This window comes from Taeniopygia guttata, chromosome 1 (genome assembly GCF_048771995.1).
Source record: "Taeniopygia guttata chromosome 1, bTaeGut7.mat, whole genome shotgun sequence".
NCBI lineage: Eukaryota > Metazoa > Chordata > Aves > Passeriformes > Estrildidae > Taeniopygia > Taeniopygia guttata.
Genome location: NC_133024.1, coordinates 51837248 through 51855984, shown reverse-complemented (window position 1 = coordinate 51855984; position 18737 = coordinate 51837248). Strand labels below are relative to the sequence as shown.

General features: G+C 35.1%; 1 protein-coding gene across 8 annotated transcripts in view; it reads right to left on the bottom strand.

Moving 5' to 3' along the window:
• The window catches only part of PCDH9 (protocadherin 9), a 670991-nt gene that overhangs the window by 405758 nt on the left and 246496 nt on the right, over positions 1-18737 (bottom strand). The window contains exon 3 of one of the 8 annotated variants that reach the window (XM_032751407.3): positions 1-18737. This exon is cut by the window's left edge and continues 15360 nt beyond it; it is cut by the window's right edge and continues 68933 nt beyond it. The exons of the other annotated variants lie outside the window; for them this stretch is intronic. The gene's annotated coding sequence lies outside the window, so the exon portion shown is untranslated. 8 annotated transcript variants of the gene reach the window in all.

The window sequence follows — 18737 nt, the reverse complement described above, 5'->3', positions numbered from 1 at the left end:
TACTAAATATAATGAAAAAAAACCCACTGATGATGTATATAAGCATATGTGTGTTTTCTTCGCTATGACAATAGAAACATCTGCTTTGGGACATTTTTGGCTACCAACTGCAGCATACTGTTAGCTACTTTGTCTGTATGTCAGTGGAGAATAGAGAAGTTTCATGTAATAAAACCCATAAGTAATCAGCAATAAAAAGCAAAAACTTAAAAATAATCAATTTGCAGGGACATCCCAAATCTCAATGCTATCACAAACTAACCCACTCAGTTGTAAAATTATACCAGAAGCTTTCTACAAGGAAGTTTTGAAAGCAATCTAATACTCCTTTCCTTAACCTAGGACAGATATATTGCAAGCAAAATATGTGTCTTAATCTTTCTGTTTCTATAAAACACAGAGGAAAATTAATACTCTAATAACTTTCTTTCCAATGTTCAGCATTAAGTAAAGTGTTTAGACTGAATTCTGGGGTGGGGAATATTGCTGTTATCCTTATTTCACTTTTTTATTCTGAACTGTTTTTTTACCTCTTAAATTACATCAACATGTTAAAAAATTGCAAACCTACTTTAACCTTGGAAGTAATTTTGAAATCTATTGTCCCTCTAAAACTTAATTATAAAATGCTTGGTAAGTTTAGAACTGATAGTTTTCCATTACAAAAGGTCCAAAATAGGACCTCATTCTCACTCTGTCCATCAAAAACCAAACAACTGGAAGTAAAAGTTAATGGGAATTAACAAATGCGTGTTGATATTTAAATGTGTGTCAATATTTAAACTGAGTCTTCTACATCCTCAACACCACACCTTTATCATTATAGTGCATTGTTAACATTTAACCAAGTCAGACATCTTCCACAGTGCCAATAGAGGATATGTTCAAATCTCAACTGTATATTTTAGCACATAAGAGCTCCTGCCTCAGCAAGGGTATGTGCTTTGAAAAACAGCAGGAGCACTTTCTCAAACTCTCTCACTTATAATCATTCAGAACAAACAGCAAGTACTTTTTCTCAACTCCTTCCCTCAGCCGGGAAAGAGGCTTCACTTCCCTCCCTCCAAAGCCAACAAATCTATGGTACATCAATAAGATATTCAGGCCCATGCTACTCCCCACACTTGCACTTGTGGGACTTTCTGGAGCAGATCCCCCATTCATATCCCTGGACATGCCCATGAACTATAGAAAATCAGGATGGTTTGTCTCTTAAACCCCTCAGCCTGCACTAATCTCAAGAACGTACAGCTCCAGGTGCCTCACAAAGCCCTCATAGGGCAGTCCTGTTCCCTTCCTCTCACTCTTTCTCTTGTTTCATGCTTAAACTATGTTCCAATTTTATAAATTTCAATTCCCATCTTCTCTCTTCTCTATTTCAGTTATTTATTATAGCTCTGGACGGCTGCACTGCAAGATACCAGAGCTGCCACTTGTTCTAAATCCTCCTCCTCCTTCTCCACCTCCCACCCTCCCCCTCTGTGCTCAATTCACACTGTGAACAGCTGCATCACAGCTGTCAGGGTGAACAGCAAAGATGTCCTTTTCCAATAAGACTGTGCCTGTGGCACACAGAGTTCCTTCGAACAGCTAATTAGCAGGAGAGAGTCCACGGCAAGGTTTGGTTCTGTCCATCAAGCCTGCTGCCAATGTCAACACCATCATCTCAGCTGTCATGTTTGGTTCCTCATTTATGGGACTGGCAAAGCCTCTTTTTATGGCTATAGAAAGATGGTGTCATATGGACAGTAGAAAGTGGAGGGTCGGGCTCTGTCAGTGTTCAGTAAGAAGTATTTCATAACGCTAAAGCCCTTTCTCTGCATGTATTTTGTCTCTTCCAGCCAGCTCCTCTACTAACAACTCACAACTCTGACAGAAAAACAAGCTATAAAAAGAAAAAGTGAGACAGATTCGTTTCTTCGTATTGTTGTAGAAATAGAAGTTAATACACCTGTAACTGGCACTGTATTTGCGATAACAAGTTTGGAAAACCTTTCTCTAAAAGAATTTATTTCCCCAAAATTTCTGTTGTTACTTATTTTTAATAAGTTATTAATTTATAATAATTAACAATCAAGAGCATACAATTTCTTGTAGAGTTTGGTTATTTTGTTTCTTTTATGTTCCAGAGCAAGGCTTACTAGGCATATGCTGAGTACTGCAAGCACATGTAATTAGCTGAAGCTGAACTTCAATCAAAATGACATTTGGACTTCAGGAGCATTTTTTTTCCCCCCCAAGAAGATGAAAATGTAGAAGCGAATAAGAAAGTAAATCTCTGATTAGGTGAATATAGAGCAAAAAGTTCTGAAATGCCCGTGGGGAGCTGCCGTATTTAATTTCAACAGCTTTTAGACATCTGAGCCATCAGAGCTAAAGCACAATATTAAGCTATGGCCGTTATTGTGGGAAGGATGCTATCACATCAGAAAGATGCATTCTGAGCCCAGCTACTATGCCAAATTTTAAAATACAGTGCATTTTATTACTATAAAATAATTTATCTTGGAAGAGAACTGGGGTAATTGTCTAGTCTAACCACTTAAAGTAGAAGCTAACTTGAGAGCAAGACCAGCTTGCTTAGGGCTTTGTCTAGTCTAGTTAAGTTTGGGGAATTTCCATGGATGAAGGGTCTCCATTGCCAGTTTTAGCTTCACGCAGCTGAGTACAAAATGGCTCTTCTCTCAAATCACACCTGGGAAAAGACTATGCCTGTGGCATGCAGAGTTCTTTCAAAGTCTGACTACCTATGAAGTCTTTGTTCTTCACAAAGCACAGGCGTGCTGTTGCTCAAGTTCATGTAAGGAAGGGACATCTTTATCACAGATTTCTGAAGAATATCATCAGGCTATGTGTTTTCAATACAATATTTATTTTTAAAAAAATCCCAAGTATCAAAAGAACCAAGATCCTACTTCAGCAGACTGTATAACCTCCTCCAAAGAAGTCTTGCATAAATTGCAGACTTTTTTTCAACTGTTTTCCCTTATTTCATTCTTAGTTGTATTTTCATTTCAGAGTAAATATTTGAAAGAGGCAAACCTCAGGTTTAAAATTAGTAGCTATGGAGCCCAGCTGTTACAATGAATAAGCTTCCAATTAATTTCTCTCCTTTTCTTTTTATTACTCAGTTTTAATTTGATCCTGGTACATGAAGAAGGAGCAACTACCTTTATTTTCACTTGAATGATTTGCCCATCATAGTTTAAAATTAGCTCCTTAAGTGGCAATATAAAATGTATGGCACAAGCACACAATTTTTTGCAAAGGAAAATTCGACTAGGTTAAACAGGAAAAAAATCAGTATAGAACTATTTTTTAAAAATGGGGTTTATATTAAAAGACACGGATGCAGAAGTACTACCAATTAAAATGGTGTATTGACTGTATGACTGTAACTGATCATAAACAAAATTAACTTCAACTTATAGAATATTTTTTGTGATGTCATGCTTAAATTAAAAAGAAAAAAGTATGCTACATTTCCTCATTTCCCTTGTTTGAGTCTTCTACTTGGTGGTGTCTCTAAGAAGTATGTTTCTGAGAGGTGGGATTTTTAAATTTATTTTAAATAAGAAGAAATAGCTACTTGAATGGAATAAATTAAATTTTATGTGTATTACTGAGAAGTAATTGGATTGGGGTTATCAACCAGTTTCACAAAGGTACAGGCATATATTTAATTACCTCAATCTAAGTTACATTTCCAGGTAAAATATGGAAAGAAGTACTTCTTCATTTCAATCACAATATTACTCTTGATTTTAATTCAAATTTTTTAAGCTCCTTAATTTCAAACATGTCTCCCAGACATCTACAACCAGGAACTCCATGCTTGCCCTTTCTAACAAATTTATGAAGGTAAAGATTGAAATTGGCACTCATTAAAATCTCTTTCCATCAATCCTTCAAACTTAGAGAACTTTGATTTCCATCTGACATTGATTTTTTTGATTACATCCCTACAAGGAAGAAGTCTTATCAGGGACACTCCTACGTGCACACTGAATGACTTGGTAAACCTGCTTCAGCTGAAACATCAAGCACAGTGACAGGAACAGATCTTGCAATGAAACACTGCCTAATCTGACTTCCAGTGGCATTTTAATTAATATCACAGCATTGGGGACAAGTTGAGTATTTTACCCAATTCTGTTTTTCACACTTTGAATTCAAAATGTTTGCTTAAAAGGGACAGATATAAAATTATTCTATATTTGTTCTTCTTTTCAAAATAGTTATCAAATAGCATAAATTTAAAAGCTTTGTCAAAAACCTTATGATTGTTACTCAGTTATGCTCAGTTGTTACTTCATAAAAATAGATCAGAAAACAAATTAAGTGCATGCATTTTACCTCCCAGATAAAAATTAACAATTCATATCTACAGAAATAGCATAGAAACAACAACTACTTTACTTCAGCTGTCAGCTGAAATCAGTGAAATGTAAAATAAGGTTTTACATGCATAGAAAATATTTAAAAGCACAGGAAAAAAAGAAAAAAAAAAAACCAAACATGAGTCGTTTTCCATGTATAACTGCAAAATGAAAGTCCATCAAGACATGCAGAATACAAAGCTAAGCTACAGCCCCTGGGCCAGCAGTCACTTAGACCACAGATTTCAAGAGCAGAAAGCAGAGAAAAAGAAACGCCCAGAGAGAAGAAAGTAAAGTAAAACAATCAAAAATATGTGATATATATACATTATGTTTGTCCTAATCTGCGACATAGTAGGCTAGGAACTCTTGAACACAGTATATTAAGACCATTCTTATGTATACTAATTGAATAACTGAAAGAAATGGGCACTGAGAGTAATTAATTTTAGTTAACCAAACTATTTAGCTAACTAGTGAAATTGTTAGATTTTCACCCACTCATTCACCCACTCAGTGGAAAAAATGGTTGTGATAGCAGGAAGTAAATAATTTATTCATTATATTTCTGGGGCTCTCCTAAATTCATCAGAATGAGGCAGCGGCTACGGAAGAAGCACCACAACAACACATTTAAAATATCTGAAAATACAGATATTGTTGCGTCAAATGCCAGAAGACCCAAGCCAAACCAGGAGATAATTACTGCAACACCAAAAAATGCAAATGTTATGAGGGAAAAAAAAAAAAGAAAAAATAGAAATGGAGAGGAATAAATATATTATGTCCTCTATGAACAAAACATAGAAGTGGAAGCTGCAGGAACGGTCATTAAAGAAAAAAAAATATAGTCCCACTTGAAGGCTGTGAGTAAATGTGAATAATTTTTTTTTCCTTCATTTTCCAGCCAGTTCTACTCTGCACTCAAATTCCAGTTGTTCCCAGACATAAAGTGAACTCCATTAATTTTCCATCTGCTCCCTCATGCAATTAAGCTTTCTGAAAATAAACATTTTTGCATAAATCTTCAAGGATTTATATTTTTTTAATATTTGTGATTCACCCACTTACTACAGGGATGTGACCCCTAATTACAAGTGCCTTCTTAGAAAAAGAGCAGACCTCCTGACATTAAAAAAAATTCTGGAGCTCCCAGAATCTGAAGACTTTTGATTTTGGACTTTAATTTTATGAACTCCACACTTTGTCTGACTCATGAAATTATGCCCCTTCATAACAAACATTTATCTAGGTGCTTAACCTTACATAGAGCTTTGTCTCTGTATATAATGGTCTGGTTTCAGTTCCTCAGAATTGCGTCTCCTGTTTCTTTCAATCATTAGACTTGATTTAGCCCCCTTCAACCACAGAAGAAATCCTTCCTCGCAGAAAGATTCATTTTCTGTGTTGACACTGAGTAAAATTTGTGCTGCTCTCATGGAAAACCACATGTGCAGCTGCCGAGGTCCCATCCTTTGAGAGAAATTAGATATTGCAAAACTTTCACCCCAAGCTGGAAGTATTCCACATACGATCCATTTAGACACAGTCATTTACTTCACTGTCAATACTTCTAGGGTTTTTTTAACAGAAAAAAATCTCTAAGTCATGTTTCTGAACAGCAATTCAAGGAGATGAAATTCAAAAAGAATTCTTAATTCAGAGTAGTGAGAATTAATAATGGTCATCAATGTTTATCTGCTTGAGATAAATAACAGTTTTATGACAAAATTCAAGGGTTTTTAAGGTTTGGGTTTTTTTTCAAAATAGAAGATCAATTCAATTCTTTCTTTACAAACTAAAAATAAAAACCTTCATAGAAGTAATTATTTTAGAAAAAAGTAACAGTAATAACTGTTCACACTTTATTTGGAGGCATGGTGTTTAATGATACATACTCAACAGCAAAGAAATGAGAAACACAGTATTTAAAAGAGCAAAATGTTTAATCTGTAATTATTATTGCCTAGATGCCACACCAGCAAAAGGCAAATATCCTGTAACAGTTTTATTTCTCAAGAATGATCAAAAAGTATATTAAATAGAACACCTTCAGAAGGAAAATGAGAAAGAAAATACAAAATTTTACTGCTCTTTAATACAAAACTTGCGTTCTACTACAGGTAGGACAGATCCCCTTAAAAATAATTTTTATCCTTTATTCACTGTACAAACTAGTATGTAAGAGAGGCAAATACTGCCATCTATTAAAATAGGATCTCTGAGTTTATTTCCATGATTGCAAAGGCAGCAAACCCAGTTTGAAGGTTACTAATTCACACTTCAATATATTACACTGTGTTTGTATGCTGTTCCATACTGGTTTTTATTTGAGCATGCCGTAAAAACTGTTGCCAAACAGGGTTTGCCAAGAAGAACATTTATTGATGCAATAAAAGAAGGGGATAAAAGAACTGCACTAATGTCTCGCTATACAAAGGTAAAGAAATGCAAGGAAAAACTAACTTCTGAAGGACAGAGAATTTTCAAAATTTGTTCAGGGAAAGTGAGTGCATGGGCATGCATGCCTCATAAGGTATATTTCATAGAATGCACTTGAGGTTTGGGAGTACACAGAAACAGAGATTTAAACTTTTATTGAAATTGCAAACCACTGAGCATTAAACATAGTCACACTAATAAAACAGAAAACACACACAATAAGAAATCTTTTTTAGCTTCTTATCAATTACTGATATTTTACTATAACTTCTTAAGATTGTCCTTTTCTGTCTTAGACAAATGAACCTTCAGACACAAAAAGGGGTCTGAAGGGATATAAGAATCCAGAGAAATACAGATAATATTCTTTTAAACACAACTGGTTGAGCAAACACATTCAACTACATCATTCCTGCTTTCTTTCTTATGTAGGGAAGGAAAACAAGCAACAAACCCCCTCTCCAAAGGGAGAGATGGGGAGAGGGAAAAACCAAAGGAACCAAACCCAGAACTGAAAGACAAATCTATACTTTATCCATATATACAATTTATATTCCCACTGTTCTGCCTATGCTGTAGTCCCAGGTGCTTCTGCAGTCAGACACCAAATATAACCTTGGGCAATGATGATTACAGCTGTTAGACCAGTGTGCCAAATCTTCCAAAGCATGAGGCAAGGGAGTATTTTAGCCGACACTGAACACAACCTTGCCATGGCTAAATTGGTGTCTACTTGATCTGTAAGGTATATATGTATGATGCAATCATATTGCTGGACTGCAATGTAAAATCAACCTGTTATACCAGTAGGGGTGTTGGGGCAGGTTTTTTTCTTCTTCCTCCAAAACGGGGACAAAAAGAACAAGGACTGTCTGTCTCTACTTTGTGCCACTCATACTTCTATTACTGCACGGATAAAGGCAAGCCAAATTCTCAAATTAAGCTACAATCTAGGAGCTTCTTGACTCATATCAGCCTAAAGAAATGCCTATTTTCATTCTATTCCTTTGCTGTCATTGCTAAAATAACCAGGAAGACCTATTTAGTCTTACAGTGCACAGTTAAGAATTCATAAAGAATCTCAGATCCAGAGTTAAACCATTTTTTGGACTTCTATGGGTAGATCAACTCTAAGAGATCAAGTTAGTCCAGGAGAGTCAGAAGATATAGTCTGACTGCCATGTTTGTGCTGGAATTTTCCTTCTGCATGTTTCCAGAGTTTTGCACTTGAATAACTTTTGTGGACCAAGGAAGATGCATACAGAACATCTTTTGTGGTAAGACCATCCTATAAGCATAAAACACTGAAAATGCCAAATGACAAACTAAGGCTAAAGTACTCAATTAAATCGAAGCAATTAAAAAAAAAAAAAAAAAAAAAAAAAGAAGAAAATAAGATAAATTCATCTGTAGCTAGGTATGTTCTGAAATCTCACACCTGCCAAAACACATTCTGTTTACAATTGGACAATGGTGTTTGACACTGATGTTTTCCATGCTAAATATAAAATTAAGAGTTTTGATACACCAATTTTAATTCTGAAGAAATAATAAGTAAGAATGTCTTTTTCAATTTTTTTTATATTAAGCAACCCATTTAATACGTAGTTTCTCTCATAAGAAAAAAAGCTAAGTTGAAACACTCTCATCTTGTGTTAAGTAAGCAAGCTCTGGCTTGTATTGGGAAGCACCTAGAATTCAAGGATAAGTCTTTAATCAAACGGAATACCAATGACAAAGAAAGGCAATCACAGCATACTTGATGAGATGACCAAGTTGGATACTATTGGCAAATCTGCTAATGTTGGAAGGACTTAGGAAAGACCTATGTAGCACTTGTCAATAAACTGCATACTTTAAATGTTTAAAATTCTTGTGTAAATGAAGACTATCCTATCCTGCCAATGACATTTATTCTGACCTCACTGTGCTTGTGACACAATATTCATGATGTAATATGGATCTGACCTGGACATGATCGGTGTTTTTTTTTTTTTTTTTTTGTCAAAGCATTCTGGAAATCAGGTTACTGACCTAAACAGAAAAACAAAACCCAAAAACTTAATAAAATTGAAAGCGTTATGAAGACTAGAAGAAATTTCCAATACCGGAATCTAATACGACTTGCCAAGTTTAAGAAGTTCTTTGAACTGCTTGACTGAAAAGCAATATTTCTGCAGCATCTTTTCAGGATCATTTTACTTCATGGCATTAATGTTTAAGCTTTTTCTCCTTATCTAATTTTATATAACTAATATTAATAAATTAATAGCCTATGGAAAGCACAGTAAAATAACACACAAAAAAAGGGATTGAAAAACAGACTGAATATGGCAACAAAATTAATGAGGATACAGCAACATAAAAGAGAACCCTTGAAGTGATCAAGGAGAAAGTCAGTGACACAAACATGAAGATTCCCTAGAAATATACCTTATAATGTCTTTTTCCAGTCTTCTGCAAATGAGAAATTATCACATAGGGATTTCATGCACAGTTGTGAGAAGAATACTGTCAACTTTGCTAGGCTGATTTGCACCGAATTTGACTGCCAAATGATTTTGAGAAACTAGTCAGCTAGTCACAGCTCAAGGTGATTATCCATAACGAGCTTCACTGCATTAAAAATAACATCAAGAGCTCCAGACAGAGCAAGCCATGGAAATCACTGAAAATATCTGTAAGTCTGAAAGTCCGATAATTTTACATGGGAAAGCTGAATGGCTCATAGAAACTCAGTGCCTGACTATGAATATCTGTTGGAGCTCTGCTTAGTCCTGCATTACTCTACACTGCCTATACATGAAGTCTTCACTGACAGCTTTCTAGGAAATTGTGTGCCTTTCAAACAGTTCAATTAGATAACTGTTGCTTACCATATACACTGCTATATGTTACAGTTCTTAAGCTAATACAAACGTGACTGCCCAAAAAATAAGTGAATATTTAAATGCAAGTATCTCACATATTCTGTTCCTTCCTCTTTCTATATTGATGGAAAGATAAGGCTTTGTTCCCCATCCAAAGACTACCAATATACCACGACCTATTTTCATCAGTTACTGACCTCTGTTCAGATGACAGCAGTTTGAAATCCCACAAATAATATGAATCATAAGAAGAGATAATATGAATTTGGGTCATGGACTGACACAATAAGACTGCAAGCAAGAGACATGGCCAAGATGTGAGTTGCAGTTTTAACCTTAGAGTGGTCCAAATTATTGACAGAGCAGAACTCAGCAAACATCAACAGAAGTGTGTCACATCATTACAGAGAACAGAGTTAGTACTTACATCCTCCCTACATTTTATAAACATTTTCTCTTCTCAGCTAACAAGTGCAACAAGAAGACTGGAGACTGAAAGAAAGGACATCCTAGAAATCCATTCAGAATGATTGAATGAGTCCTTGCCAGCCTCAGATCAAACTTCTCCCAAAATGTTTATATTGAACCCCAGTCCACCTACTTATTAAAGAAGTCTTTATAAATTTTTCATAATTTTTTTCTTATGACAGGAAATATTTAATAATGGATATTTAGGGTAAGAAAATTCCATAATTAAAAATATACTAAAAAATTATTTACCAACTCCATTCTAGTATTTCGTTGCATCAAAGGTCACTGAATAGGACCCCTACATTCTACTTTCTTGACAGCAAATAGTGTAATTTTGCAGCAGTATTGTAAAAATCTAAATGTTTTATTTTGAAACACTGCTGCTTTTCTGTCTCGTGAGAGAGACAGAACAAATTCAGAGGTCTCAGTAGTTCAAATAAGCTTGCTTGCCTCTTATAGCTGCTCATTTTGCTGAAGAACACGCAATTTCTTTGAAGGATCTGCTAAATTGTAACAAACAGTATTTGTGAAAAGTCACAATAAAACATGAAATTTTAAAATGCCGTTAGATAGTACTTGGAACTTGTAAGATCCCACACAATTCATTCCCCCATCCAATGACGCATGATATTTGGCACACAGTGTACTTATGCTTTTTGTTTGTAAAAGACAATTTTTCCTCCTTTATTTCTGGCCTTTATTCTTATTATCAAATACTGTTTCAAATTGCACTGAATTATGCAAAGCTATCCCTTGTGAGTAATGTCAGAAGGATTTTTTCTATCTCCTGGCATGAGACATTTGACACAGTTTATGTAGTCAGCTTGTGTTTCCAAACTCTTCTTAAAGAAGAAAAGACTATATTAAAAAAAAAAACAGTTCAAGATCAGGAAAAAAAATTACATAGTTCGATATTTTGTATCTCAGGAATAGCTGTGGTATCTAATCAGTAATTAAATATAGCCTAACACAGAGAACAGCTTCCCTAGACAAGGTCAGAGATTTCCTTCTCAGTACCGGAAGTCAGCACTTGTGGATGAAAAAGGTGTTGATAAGTAACTGAAAAAAGATAGGATAGCTGAACTTAATTGTATTTTATGATCTCTGCTACCACTTTTCTGCAAGGTTTATCCAGCTTGAAATATCATTGTTATTTTAAGATCACTAATTAGTTCCCTTATCAAAAAGTCACTCAATCCAGGAAGGCATTTCTTTCATTTTAATTACATAATGACTATTTTCAGTGATTGGCAAAATTTCTTCCAAACGCTATATTCAATCTGTATTCAATCAGGGACAATCTGTGCTGCCTACATAGCATTACCTCATCTCACTAGCTTTTACAGCAGCTACACACTATCTATTGAGATTTTAGGATGTAATTTCCTATGAATGACAGAAGCTGATAACAATCCCAGTCATGAAATTCAGAATGATATTCGCTTGATTTTAAAAATATTGAAAATATATGCTACATAAATTACACAAATAATTGAATTTTTTTGTTCAAGAAGCACTCAATGCCTGTACCCTGCTGGAAAGCAATATCAGTGTATATTGTTATTTATCTGCACCATCTACCCTTCCTACAAGATCAACATTGTTCACGAAAGATCAATAGAACCATTATAAAATGTGTTTTCTATAATTAAGGAGGCAAGAGTCTTATATTTATGCTGCAGGATGCATTAAAACACCAACAGACATCAGGACTGAGTTAGCACTCTCTCAGCTAGACCAGTTATTCCTCACTAAACCATGTTTTACTTATTTATTTTTTTCAATTTCTACTCCCTCATTAAAAACCCCATGCTCTAAATTTAAAAGCCTTGCAGAAAATACATTCTTTCACATCCTTTAGTGGGGAAAGAGTATAAAGAACATGGATTGGAAAGAATAGGTAGGGAATATACTCCAAGTTCCTAGGAACACCAAGTGGGAAATTTCTTCAAAACTAAATGGAGATCAAATTAGAGGGGTCTGTGGGAGGAGAAAGGTAATCAAGCAACAATTTGCTTATGTTTAGATAAAAACGCACCTACACACATCCCATACACATATATTTATATAGCTTTACACCTGAAAATGATATTACTACCATCACTAGCCATTTTATTCCTGTAAAGCAATTACATGACTTTTACATTTTTATGGTGTTGAAACCCTAAGATGGAAAACTGTGATTTCTATTTTGCTTATTCAACAACTTGTGACAATAATAATTCTGGCAATCTTCTCTATAAATGTGTATACCAGGAAAGGGATGTTGATTCTTATCCAGTGTGCCTGATGCACACTCAGTCAAGTTTGGTACAAGTTAAATACCACTGAAATATATCCCAACCAATCTGAGTAAGCACTTAGTCATAAAAAGTATACCATGAAAGACTGCTGGACCACAACAGTAAATAAATAAATACAAGTAAATATGCACTGACTTGTATCATTGAAAGATCACAGGATAATAATATGCCAAGAAGCACAATATTTACAAAGCTGTAATTTATTTTTATATTATATATTAGTAGTGTTAAGTATCACAGAATCACAAAATGGCTTGAGGTGGAAGGGACCTTAAAGCCCAAAAGTTCTTAAAGTTCTAAACTCCCTGCCATGGGCAAGGACACCTCCCACTAGACCAAATTTCTCCTTAAGAGCTCCTTCAAAAATCTCCAGGAATGGGGTATCCCCAGCTTCTTGGGACAACCAATGCGTCACCACCCTCACAGTAAAGAATTTCTTCATAATACCTAATCTAAACCTCTCATTTTTCAGTTTAAAATTGCTTCCTGTCTTGTCACTACACACTCTTTTTAAAAACTCCCTCCTGTCTTTGTTGTAGGCTCCTTTCAGGTACTGGAAGGCTGCAATTAGACCGCTTTAAAGCTTTCTCTTCTCCAGGCTGAGCAACCCCAACTCCCTCAGCCTTTCCTCACAGGTGAGCTACTACATCCTTCTGATTTTCTTGATGGCCCTTCCTCTGGGCTCCTTCCAGCGAGTTCATATCCTTCCTGTACTGAGGACCCCAGCAGAGGAGCAGAATCACACCCCTCACTCTGCTGGTCACACAACTATATATAACTGAACACAGCTATATAGTTGTACAATACTGTATTGGGCATTTTACAAGAGATGAAAGCAGAACAAGTCACAAAAGGAGTAATTTAGAAGCACTTCTAGGGTGCAGAGGGCTGGTGTTAAGAGAGCAAAAACCCACCTAAAACTGACATTTGCAACGGACATAAGAACAACAAGAATTTCTATCATGGTGCGGGCAGTGAAAGAGCGAACAACGAAAATGTTGTAGTGTTACTGAATAGTGCAGGGATCTTAGTGACAGCAGGCACAAGCAAGGCTGAGGTACTGAATGCTTTCTTTGCCCGAGTCTTCTCTGACAAGGACTTCAAGGTCTCTGTGAAGAGGGTTGGTGTTCACAGTGGAAAGCAACTACCAGCAGTGGATAAGGATCGAATCAGGGGTATATGTCATGTTAAGACTGTCTTCCTTTAATTCTGAAAGTGTGACACTAAAACTAAATTGAGACATAAAGATACCAGATAATGATAACATTTTTTTCCACTGCATGTTTTATTCCAGTTAGGGTACACTTAGAACACTTTGGCTCCATGGCATATGTTCATAATTAAACACACCTAAAAATATCAGGGAAAATTAATTTTAACCAGATCTCTAATTTTAAATACCTTGTTTAAAAGTGAATTGTGAAACAGAAAAAAATTAACTAGTACTCCTTGGCAATACCTAAATTAGAACTCAAGTTTAACAGTGTATTTGCTGCACATGTAACAGCCAACATACTGCAGAAGCATAAAATAAATCACTATTCAGTTACCCATTCAAAATAAGGGTTTGCAAATAATACACTAAATATACAATTACATTGGAATTGTTGGTGATTTATTAAAGAACAGAAGAACTTTTTGAAAGTAACCCAGCAGGTTCCTAGTAAATGATCTGCAATATGCAAGCCAGACTAGTTGAGCTAAAATCCAACAAAGCATTAAGTGTGCTAAGGGAAAAAAATGAAGAAAAAAAGAAGCAATTGGGGAATGGTAAGCAAAACCTCACATTTAGGAAATTCAATCTTGTATTTCAAAGCCCAACTGCATAGATAATTCACATCCCACTACTGTCTATTTTTCCATCATACAATATTCAAACTAGAATTTTAAGTCACTATTCAAAAAGCAGAAGGAATGCAGAAACGTTTTGGTATGGATCACATTTTTATGATATTCTCTGACTGTTTCTCAGGTTTCAATGGTTCATAACCATTATGTTTGAGTTTTATACCCTTGCTTTTTCCAAGTTGCCATGGGTATACATTTAAAAAAATTCTCATCAAAACATACTTTGAACAGTAATGGGATCTGCCTTGCTACTTCCTCACCTACATTTATTTCCTTACCAAAATTTACTTCACAGAGGGAAAATATACTGAAAGGTTTCAAATGGCAATAGGATAACAGCTCTACAGATCTGCATTAGACACCACTGTGATTTCCTTGATATTATGCTTAAAATAAATTAATGCAAGAAATGTAGGCATTTGTAACTTGACAACCAGATGAATACAAATGCCATTTTGGTCCAAATAATCTGTTAGGAAGAATACATCACATATATTCATTGATAATTAAAGGATTTAATTCCATTTGCTGCTAAATAGATTATTAAAGAACTTAAGTGTCTTGAGTAGTCAACATACTATTTGTATCATACAATTTTATAAAATTACCTTTACACCACAGAATTAACTCCTTTTACATATTTAATATGAAATACGGCCTTATCACAGTGCTAAAAAATCCCTGCCTGTTGTGCAGCCTATTTCTACAGAAATTTATTTCTGAAACAGGTGAAGTATGACACTGTAATACTGAGATCTGATTAAAATAAGTGATTGCCTATCTAAATATGGAAACTAGCTGTATTTTAGCTCAGAGTTCAAATTTATCTCTTGCTAAATAAAACTGTAATATCTTTTTAAGCACACCACACAATCCACAAGCAGATGCATTTCAGCAGCTCTTACAGGTGTTATTGGACATGTAAAAAAAAGTTCAATTTTTTTCATTACATAAGTTTAGAAATTTATGGAAAAAGTAAGCTAACAGAAACATGATTTATTTTTGTAGATTTTAATAATGTATTAGGGTCTTACAATTAGGGATATTCTAAGCACACACACACACAAAAACCACAGTTCATTATCTGCAAATATACATGTGCACACCCACACAAGGGTTCATTTTAGACATAGAGCATACTGTATTTGGACGTTAGGACCGTGAATGTGACCAGAATGCAGGTGACATTTTGAAGTAAGTTGATTCCCAAACCTTCCCTATGCAAGATAAGAATATAATGAACATTAAAATCATCTTTCTATACCATCTTAAGCTTTCTTTTCTGACAATTTGGCACTACAAATAGTTGCAAGCTTCAAGGAGTGAATAGATAATAAATATGAAGACAGGAAGACATTCAGTATGACTGAAAAGCTTTAGGGTTTTTTTACTACTATTAGTGTTCTTTCCTTCACTTTAAATCCACAAAAATCTAGCCCACTAGGAAATCTTAAAATCTATGAAGTTCAAAGGTGTACCAAAGCCATGGTCTATTCCTTCAAGAACAAATAAAATCCATCTAGAAAATGGAGGGGGAAATGCTACAATAACCTAAATTGACATTCAGTCTGCATCTGTTCAGAGCACAATTTTATTTTTCCTGTTCTGCTGATGGAAAAGTCAAATTCATCAAATCATTGATAGTCTTAGAGATTACACTTCACTACCACTAATGATCTGGTAATCATCAAGAGGAAAAATAATTAGTGTCAAGATTCAAAATCAAAATTGTTATATCAAAATATTAGTTATTCCATGGGCAAAAATCAATAGCCTTTGACATTCACCAAGTGTGAGCCACCTAATCTTTCAAAATCAAAGCACCAGAACATATTTAGAGAAAACAGTTTATTTTTCCGAAAAGGAATTCCAACCTGTTTACTGGATTTTTCTCTTTTGTTTTTCTTTGATTCAGAAGAAATGAGTAAATTGCACAATGGATTTATCTTTCACTGTGAACCAGAATCAGGGACTGATACTGTGTTGCATAACACAAAACTCCCCCTTATCCTCCCATGGAGCATGAGGGGGAGTTTTGGGTGAGGAATGAATTGTGTCCTCAGGTTTTACTCACCCCTTATTTGGAGCTCCAGTGTAATTATAACTGACTTAAAAAAGGCCAAAAACCTGTTCCTGCAGCAGTCCTTTGACTACAGAGCTTCTTATTCATGCTCTTCAAAATCATATTAATGCCAGTATATTTTCAAAGGGAGCCTGAAATCTTCCTTCAATTCCACCATTCATAGGGTCCTCTCACATGACCCTGTTCAGTTCCCTTTTAAAAAGAATAGTAATGGCTGGACTATGGCTTTGATCCTGTCACCATTTTTTTATATTCTACCAGTTCAGAAATGATATAGTTTCAGGGGCTGCTTTGAGAGTCTTTTTGTAGTCAGGAGCTCAATAATTCCTGCATTTAGGTTGCAGGAGGATCAAACCACAGCAATCTTTCAGGCAAGATCCTTATCTTGATACAAGTACAGTCTAATTCCAGCCATGAACTCATAATAAACTCCAATACTTTGTCTTTCATCTAATTCTCCTATAAAAGCTTCATATCTCCTAAAGAGCATATCCTAAATATATGTGAACCACAGCTCTTTCCACATTTATTGAAAACTGATCTCACAAGCTTGGAGAGGGGAATTTCTGAATAAGAGGTACATTGTATGGGGAAGAATCTATAAACTCAGCCACAGAGGATAAAAAAATTCTCTTTGAAATCCTTTCTTTGTTTTAGGCACAAAACCTGTACAACCTCTGCACAGCAATTTTTAGAGTTTATTCTTTAAATCCAAGGTCATGTAACCACAGCAGCTAGTTCATGCTCAGAGGGGAGGTAATCATCCTCTGTTCTTCTCAGCAAGTGCTCTTTGCTGAGGTCAAAGAAATGGGGCAATGTAACACTAGAATCCATTACAAATTAGCATAATGTCACCACCTCTCTCTGTGACATTTAAAATGAGCACAGATGAAGGACAGCATGGAAAACAATGCAATTGCAAGTATCTGGATTCAGCAGTAGCTGTGGAAAAGGACAAGGAACTAGAATTGCCTGTAATGAATCCTTTAACAAACTCCAGCATTGCCTTCTTTCTCTGACATATCATTAAACAAATAAATAAAACCAAACCAACAAACCATCAAAGCCCATCAGTTCCAGTCAGACACTCACTTTTGAAGGCAGGAAATCTGAAGGAAACACTACCACAAGTTTTCATCATGTTCAAGTACAAAAAGAGAAATTAGACATAAAGGTGAGAAGAACACCATCTCAGAGCCACAACACAACACCACTGTGAGGAAATCTGTGAAGATGAGACCTATCTCTGCCTATACACTGGCATCTAATCAGACTTTAACACTTCTGAAAATCTGAAAAAGAGGACATAAAATATAAAGAAAAGGGAAAAGAAACATACAAACCCCAGAAAAATGTATTCTTTCTTATACAGTCCAGTAGTAAATTCACAGGTGTTTTTCTTTTTTTTTTAATTAGCTATGCCCAAAATTATGGGGAAGGAACAGAAATACAGGACAGAGCAAAAAACCACTCAGCTCCTTTTCAGTAAAAATTGGCAAATTCCTTTTCATCCTACATGTCCTAAGCTTTCTGGGAAAAAAACCCAAACAAATAAACAGAAAACAAAACCAAAACCAAGTGGAAGTACCTTAAAACTTCTATCATAACTTATTCTGAAAACATTTTATGTCTTTTATGAATCATGATAGCTAATTAGTTATTTGATTATCATAATCAGGAACACTAATCATTGCAGTCTTGATGAAAATTCAGTGATTATCCCAAGAGGGTTACGGTCCAGTAAATGTGTTGACAGGCTATTTGCTATTGTAACGGCAATACATCATGATAACATATAGCAGAAAACAAAAGACAAATACAGATTAATACTATCCATAGTACTTCAACACAAGAGAAAATGTAATGTGACCTTCAGGTCAAATTACATGCTTCCTAATCAAGTAAAATTGCTTGTTACATCAGCTTTGCATTCAGAAGACTATAGTCTCCTAGTGAGTGAAAATACAAATCCTACTAAAATAGCCAGCAACCAGTGCCAAGCCACACCAAGATGTCTCCCTAAAATTCCCTCACACTTCATTGAAAAAATTAATCTGTTTTATTTTGTGGAAGTACAATAAAAATATTCCAAATGAAAATAAAATGCATGACACATAATCTCTTCCCTTCATAAAGTTTTTCCTCTAAATTCTTCAAACACCTAAAAAACTATTTATTCTATAAAATCACTATTATATATCTTTATCTCTATATTAAAGTACCTTCCCTTTAGAGAAATACTTAGCAGTACCAGACCTTTTCTTGTGAAAATAACAACAGAAAACTGACATTTTCTAAATCACTTTTCCCCAAGAAGTTGCAGTTTGCCAGCCCACTTGAG